The following is a 7,500-nucleotide window of genomic DNA, read 5'->3' as shown; positions in this document are numbered from 1 at the left end:
GCGTGGTTAATTTGAATACTATTGCATGGTTAATTTAATTAACTATTGCGTGATTAATTGTAATTACACTATTGCAAGATTAATTGTAATTATATTGCGTGGTTAATTATAATTAAAATATTGCATGGTTAATTGGATTGTTTGTAAATTTCGATAGTGTTTTCATTTAAATCTGAAAAGGTTTTAAAAATATTACACCTTAAATTGGGTTGAACTTCTTAAGGAAATTAAGAAAAATTTACGTTTAAATAGTTTACATTCAATTGACTTTTAATAATCTAAATTTTTAATGTATGGCAAATTTTCCAAACGACAATGTTTTGTTTTTTCAAATTTGTCCTTTTCATTTCTTTTTGTTTTTCTCATTGCTCATTTTTTCATACATAGATCATTAATGAAGATAATTGCTTCTTAGTGCACATTGCAAAAGTGGTGTATGTTATCGATCACGAAGAAGGAACAACTCTGTTGCAGTGAAAGGCAGATGTGGTGGAGCTGAAGCTGATGTTGATAATGACATTGATGATGTTGATGATTGAAGATTGAAAATGATGATGATGATTGATGACAAGGCAATAATAACAGGGAGATGATTATCATAGTGTATGTGAATCCGTTTTTTTATGATAAAGGAAGGGAATCATAGTGTTATTGAATCGTCGTTTGATGATAGCAGGAAGGATAATCATAGTGTTATGATCGTCGTTTGATGATAACAGGAAGGATTAATCCATAGTGGTGTTGAATAGTCTTTTGATGATAACAGGGGGATAATATAGAGTTAGAATCGTCTTTTGTGATAACAGGAAGGATAATCATAGTTGCTATGAATCGTCTTTTGATGATATCAGGAGTGATATAATAGGGTTATGGAATCGTATTTTGATGATAACAGGAATGTAATCATATGGTATGAATCGCCTTTTGAAGATACAGAAAGGATAATCATAGTGTTATTAATCGCCTTTTGTAGATAACGGGATGATTAATCATAGCTGTATGAATCGCCTTTTGTGATAACAGATGATAATTCATAGTGTTTGAATCGCCTTTTGATGATAACGGAAGGTTAATAATGTTCTGAATCGTCTTTTGATGATAACAGGAGGCGGAGTATCATTAGTGTTATGACCGTCTTTTGGCTTGATAACAGGACGGGTAATCATAGTGTTATGAATCGTCTTTTGATAAAACAGGAAGATAATCAAAGTGTTATGAATCGTTCTTTGATGATAACAATGATTGCAGCTGTATTAGTTATATAAAACGAGCTTGTACTTAATGTAACACTGTAATTATTCAACTGGATTGTTCTACACATTTATAGATTTCTATTACATTTCTCTTCATTAGCATCAAATGAAGAGGGAAAACGCTAAGAAGGACTGAAACTTTTTATCTTCTATTTATGTTCTTAAAATACGTCCCCTTCTCTGATTTATGTATCTGACAATGGTTAAGTGGCAGGAACCAACAATGATAAAATATGAAGTGATCTCTCTCTCTCTCACTCTCTTCTCTCTCTCTCGGTTTATCTCTGGGGAAGCTGCGTGATGCATGTATGGTTGTCACGTTTTGTGTGTGTGTGTTTTGCTTGTGGTATGTGTGTTTATATTAAGGGTATATGTGTAGGCTTGTGTGTATGTTTGGTGTATGTGTATTTGTTTGTGTTGGTATGAGTGTGTGTTTCTTGTGTGTATGTGTGTGTGATAGCTTGTGTGTTTATCGTTTGAGTGTTTGCTTTGTGTTTATTTTGGTTTGTGTGTTTGCTTGTGTGTTATCTGTGTGTTTGTTTGTGTATACGTGTGTGAGTTGTTATGTGTGTGTGCAGTAAATCCTATGTATTATCTCCAAAAGGGTATGGGATGTTACACTCATGAAATGGGACCAGGCTATCACAAGATACAAGCTGTCAAAATATGGTGAAAAGCGTGAGAAAGGAAAATTCTCGTCGCTTGGACCTTTGAGCTAAAATGACTCAGGCTCATTTAACTTCAATCAGGAGATATTTAGAATGAAAGGGACATGGTCATCAATAAGAGGTGAAGGAGGAATGTAGGCGGGGAAGAGGAAGAGGAATGGGAAAATAAGGCGACGAGGTGGGATTGGATGGAGGAAGGGACGTGACGGAGAAGAGAAAAGAGGGAGGTGGAAGTGTGAAAGATAAGGGGGAGGTGGGATGATAAGGCGGCCGGGAAGGAGACGAGAAAGAGAAGGGGAAAAGGGAAGATAAGAGGGCTTGGGGGAGTGTTGAAGGAGGAAGGGAAGGAGAAGGAGAAAGAGGGAGTAGGAAGGGGAAGATAAGAGGGAGGGGGATGAGAAGGAGGAAGGGAAGGAGAAGCAGAAAGAGGAGAGGAAGGGGCGAATAAGAGGGGGGGAAGGTTTGAGGAAGGAAGGAGACGAGGATGAAGAGGGCAAGGGACAGGAGAGAAGGGAAAGACACAGATAAGGGGGGAGGGGGATGGGAAGGAGGAAGTGGGGAAGGAGCAGAGAGAGGGAGGTAAAGAACGGGGGAAGATAAGGGGGGGAAGGGGGGAGAAAGAGGGAGGTGAACGAGAAGCAAAGGGGAGGGTGGAAGGGATGATAAGGGGAAGGGAAGGAGCCGGCGACGAGGGAGGTGGTAGGGAAGAGAAGGGGGGAGGGGAGGGAAAGAGGAAGGGAAGGGGAAGAGAAGAGGGGAGCGGGGATGATAATGAGGGGGGAAGGAGAAGGGAAAGAGGTAGGTTGGAAAGGGGAAGGAAGAGTGGCGAAGGGATTGGGGACAGGAGGAAGGGAAGAGGAGGATGAAGAGGGTAAAATGAGGGGAGGAGAAAAAGGGGAAGATAAGAGGGAGGGGGAAATAGACGAAGCTAAGGTAGGGTTAAGGAGGATAGAGAAAGAGGAGGGTGGAAGTGGAAGATAAGAAAAGTGGAGGGGGATGAGAAGGAGGAAGGGAAAAGATGGGTGGAGAAGAGAAGAGGAAGGAGGAAGAGCGAGAAGATAAGGGGAGGGGAGAGGAGGAGAAGGAGGAAGGGGCAAGGAGAAGCGAAGAGAGGGAAAAAAACTAACAGGGAAGAAAGATAAGGATAGAAGGGAGGAGTGGAATGCGTATGATAACGGCGGAGGGAGGCGACCAAGATGAAGAGAATATGAAAAGTAAGGGAAGGGGAGAAGGGAAAAAAGTATGTGGGGAGGGAGGATGGAAGGGGGAAGGAGAAGGGGAGAAAAAAAAAAGAACCAGAAACGGTGAGAAGGGGAATCAGAGAAGGGAAAATGGAGGGGGAAAGAGGAGGAAGGGAATGTCGATAAGAGGCTGGTGGGTAAATGTAAGGAGGTATACAGAAGATAGATCGAAAGTGGCGATAGGGAGAGAGAGGAATAAGAAGAGAGTCAGATAAAAAAAGAGAGATAGGGAAGAAAGGGGATGAGATAGAGAGATATGAACGGTAAAGGTAGAAGCGACCGAGGGCTGTGGAAGGGGAAGCTCGGGGGGAGGGGGTAGGAAGAAAGAGGGAGTGGGAAGAGGGAGAGATATAGAGGAGAGAGGATTAAAGAGATATTTAGAAAGGCAGGAAGGGCAGGAGACAGAAAGACAGGGAGGTGGAATGTCTTAATACACCAGACAAGTAACGAAGTAAAATTATAAATGGATTCACATTTTTTAAAATCTTAATTAGACTTAATTTAATTATATTTGTTAATGTTTGAAATGATTTATCCAAATGATGATCCACTCTAAAACAGTGGATATTAAACTGAATGAAATAAAAATTTCTAAAAAATATCAATAATATAAATAAAAGTTGTAAGTAAAAATAGTAATTCATAAGTTGCAAAACCACGTGAAAACAGAACATATTTCACCCAATTTTATTGATATGGAAAAAACAATATATCTGAGTCTTGAACCACGCAATAGAGATTTCCAATACCTTTCATCAGAAACAGATTTCGTTACGGTAACACCTCAAACTCCACAGATAAATCAATGCTTGAGAGACTTGTTTGTTTTTAAAATCTGGTAATGGGGTAAATTGAATTAGGCATGAGTTTAGGGGGGTAGGGGAAGCGGAAGGGGAAAGGGCCGATACGGGGGGGGATGAGAAGGAGGAAGGCTAATGGTAGATGTAAATATGTTGATTATTAAGGTGCAATAGAAGGAGTAGAGTTTTAAAGAGTACGGTGGGGGCGGAAGCAGGTGTGAAGCAATGATAAGGGGGAGGTGTAGAGAAGGAGGAATTTAACGGAGAACGATAAATCGTTAGGATTAATTAAGTACTTTTTGATTGTTTTAAAGCGGACGGGGAACAGGGTGAAGAAAGATTTCTTGTGTTTTAATATAGAAGATAATTATGTAAGGTGTAATTATCAGCTTAAATATTGATTTGTGAATTGTTCAAATATACTGGTGATTTTAGTTAACGATGTAATTGGAAATGTAATATCATATTGCTGTTGAATAGAAGTTTATTTCCGGATAATATAAAATCGTTCATTTAAATGTGAATATAATTTTTATTGTGTCACAATTGTAGCATTGTAATTTAATTGAGAATATCAACTCGTTATTAATTACGCGCGCCGCTCACCGATAAGATTTCTTTGTCATTAAATCTAAGTGAGGACTTGCCCCGCCCCCCCCCCCCCCCACACTTTAGGGCCACCCCCCCCCGGCCCTATTTATTATTAATTTTAATCAAATTTTGCTTTTAATCACTTATTCCTTACTTATCATATACCTCTTTATTTTTAATTTTCCTCACCTATTTATTTTGAATATCCTTTTACTTTCCATTATACTCTACATATTTATTATTCAATTTTACATATTTTTTCTTTTTAATATAAGTCTTATTTAATTCTATCTCCCTATTTATTATTCATTTTTCCTATATTTTATTTATTTAAATCTTAATTTTAATTCCTCACAGTTTTTTAATATCATGTCTTCCTTAATTCTCATCTACATATTTCTTATTCCTTTTCCTAAAATCTTATTTTTCTTTATACTTATTAATTCATTATACTATCAATTTCTTTCTTTTTACGTTTCATCGAATTTTTATTTTATTTACCTATTACTTTTCAGTTTAATAACATTTGAATTTTGTAAGATAATTATTACGGTAAGTCTAATATAAATATTTATTATTCCTCTTCCTAACATTGTTCTGTTGCTTATCCTTATTAATTTAAGTGTATTAACTACGAATATTTATTATTCCGTTTCATAAACTTTGTTTTTTAATCAACTTCGTACTTTAATTATAATATAATATTCTTTAAACTTTAATCACATATTTCTTTTTATTATAATTAGTACATGTAATTACTCACACGTATAATAGCCATATTTAATTGCACATTTACTAAAATCTGTATTTTTAATTATAATTAGTAATTTATGATCCTCTAAATATTACTTTTCCAATTTCTCAAATCTTCTTTTTCATAGCATTATTAATTTCCTTATCATATCATTACACTATTCATTTAACGTTACTAAACTCTTCTTTTTATATAATTATTAATTTATCTCTAATATTCACATCTTTATTATTCCTTTTCATCTAATTTTTATTTTGATTTTAAATTCTTTCTTTTACCATTTAATACATTTATTTATGTTTAATTAATTAGTTCATTTATTAACTAATTATCCCTCTTTATTATTACTTGTACTATCCTTTTTCTGTTTTTTTTCAATATTTATTTTCACTTCAATAAACTATTTATTTTTAATAACATTATTCATTTCTTATCATATAATCTTTATTATTCATAATTTTCAGATACTTTTTATTTTTCATTAATTATTCATTTAACTTATACTATACTTTTATTTTTCTTGTTAATAACATATTTATTTTTAATATAATTCTTAATTAATTATCATATGATCTCTTTCTTATTATTCATGTTAATAAACTATTTCTTTTTAATATACTTATTCCTTTAATTCTACTCTTACACTTTCTTTTTAATTTTAATGCACATTTGTATTTTAATATAATTATTTAATGTAATTCTAATATAAATTAGTTAGTTTTCCTTTTACTCAAATTTTTTTGATTTTTAATATAATAGTGCAGTTTAATTTTAGAATAAATCTTAACTGTTAAAATGTACTATAATTTTGATTTTGAATGATAAGGATTAATTTCATTCTCTATAACTCGTGTATAGTACTTTTCATATAATTTTATTTTATTTAAATCTACTTTAAATTTAATCACATAAACTATTTATTATTTAATATCATGATTCAATTTCATTCTAATATAACATCACTATGAATTTTAACTTTAATATACTTTTTCTTTTTTAAATATACTTATTATTTACTATATATAAATATTTATTTCTTTAATTTTAATAAATTTTTATTTTTTTTTAATATTTCGTTAAATTTCTCTAATATTTATGGTGTAATCACATTCATTAAATTTAAGTATACTCTAAAGATTTATGATTAATTGTAAGATGAATTTTTCTTTTTTTTCAAATCTTAATTTTTGAAAATTTAATAAAAGATTTATTTTTATGAAAATTATTAATTTAAGTCTATATAAATATTTCTTTTTAATTTTAATACCTTTTTATTTTTTTAATCTAATTATTTTAATTTAAATTATCCTATAAATATTTAGTATTACTTTTGTCATAAATATTTATTATTTAAAGTATAATTGTTACTTTACTTCTACTATCAATATTTGATTTTTACTTTGTAATAACAATCATCTTATTTTGTTATTCTCATTAGTAATTTACTTCTCCTCTAACTATTTGAGGATAATTGTACTATACTTTTTGAGTTTTTTGGAAAGATTAACGGGTGGAAGGGTGAGATAAGAGGGGATGTGGGAATGAGACGTGCTGAAGGGAAGGAGAAAGGAGAAAGCGAAGGTGGAAAGGGAAGATAAGAGTGGAGGGGTGATTTTTGAGAAGGAGGAAGGGAAGGATTAGGGAAAGATGGAGGTGGAAGGGGAACGATCAAGGGCTGGGCAGGGGTTGGGGGTGGGAAAGAGGGATGGGTAAGGGAAGATCTCGAGGGAAGGGGATGATAAGGCAGGTAAGGAACGGAGAAGAGAAAGACGGAAGGTGGAAGTGGAAGCGACGGTGGAGAGGTGAGGGACGGAAAGAGGAAGGGGAAAGGGAAGATAAGGGGGAGGGGGAATGTAGAGCAAGGAGGAAAGGAAGGAGAAGGAGAGAGAAAGAGGGAGAGTGGAGGGGGAAGATAAGGGGGACGGGGGTTAGAAGGAGGAAGGACGGAGAAGAGAAAGAGGGAATGTGGACAGGGGAAAGATAAGAGGGAGGGGGTTGAGAAGAGATGAAGGGAAGGAGAAGAGGAAAGAGGGATAGGTGGAAGGGGGAGGAGAAGGGGGAGGGGTGGGAAAAGAGGAAGGGGGGAAAGAGGAAGATAAGAGGGAGGGGGGATGAGTTAAGGAAGGAAGGGAAGGAGGAGAAAGAGAAAAGAGGGGAGGTGGACAGGGGACGTAAAGGGGAGAGGCGTTGAGA

Source organism: Penaeus japonicus, unplaced genomic scaffold (genome assembly GCF_977035675.1).
Source record: "Penaeus japonicus unplaced genomic scaffold, GWHDUDI00000001_assembly GWHDUDI00000629, whole genome shotgun sequence".
NCBI classification, from domain to species: domain Eukaryota; kingdom Metazoa; phylum Arthropoda; class Malacostraca; order Decapoda; family Penaeidae; genus Penaeus; species Penaeus japonicus.
Note: the sequence above shows the minus strand (reverse complement) of the source record.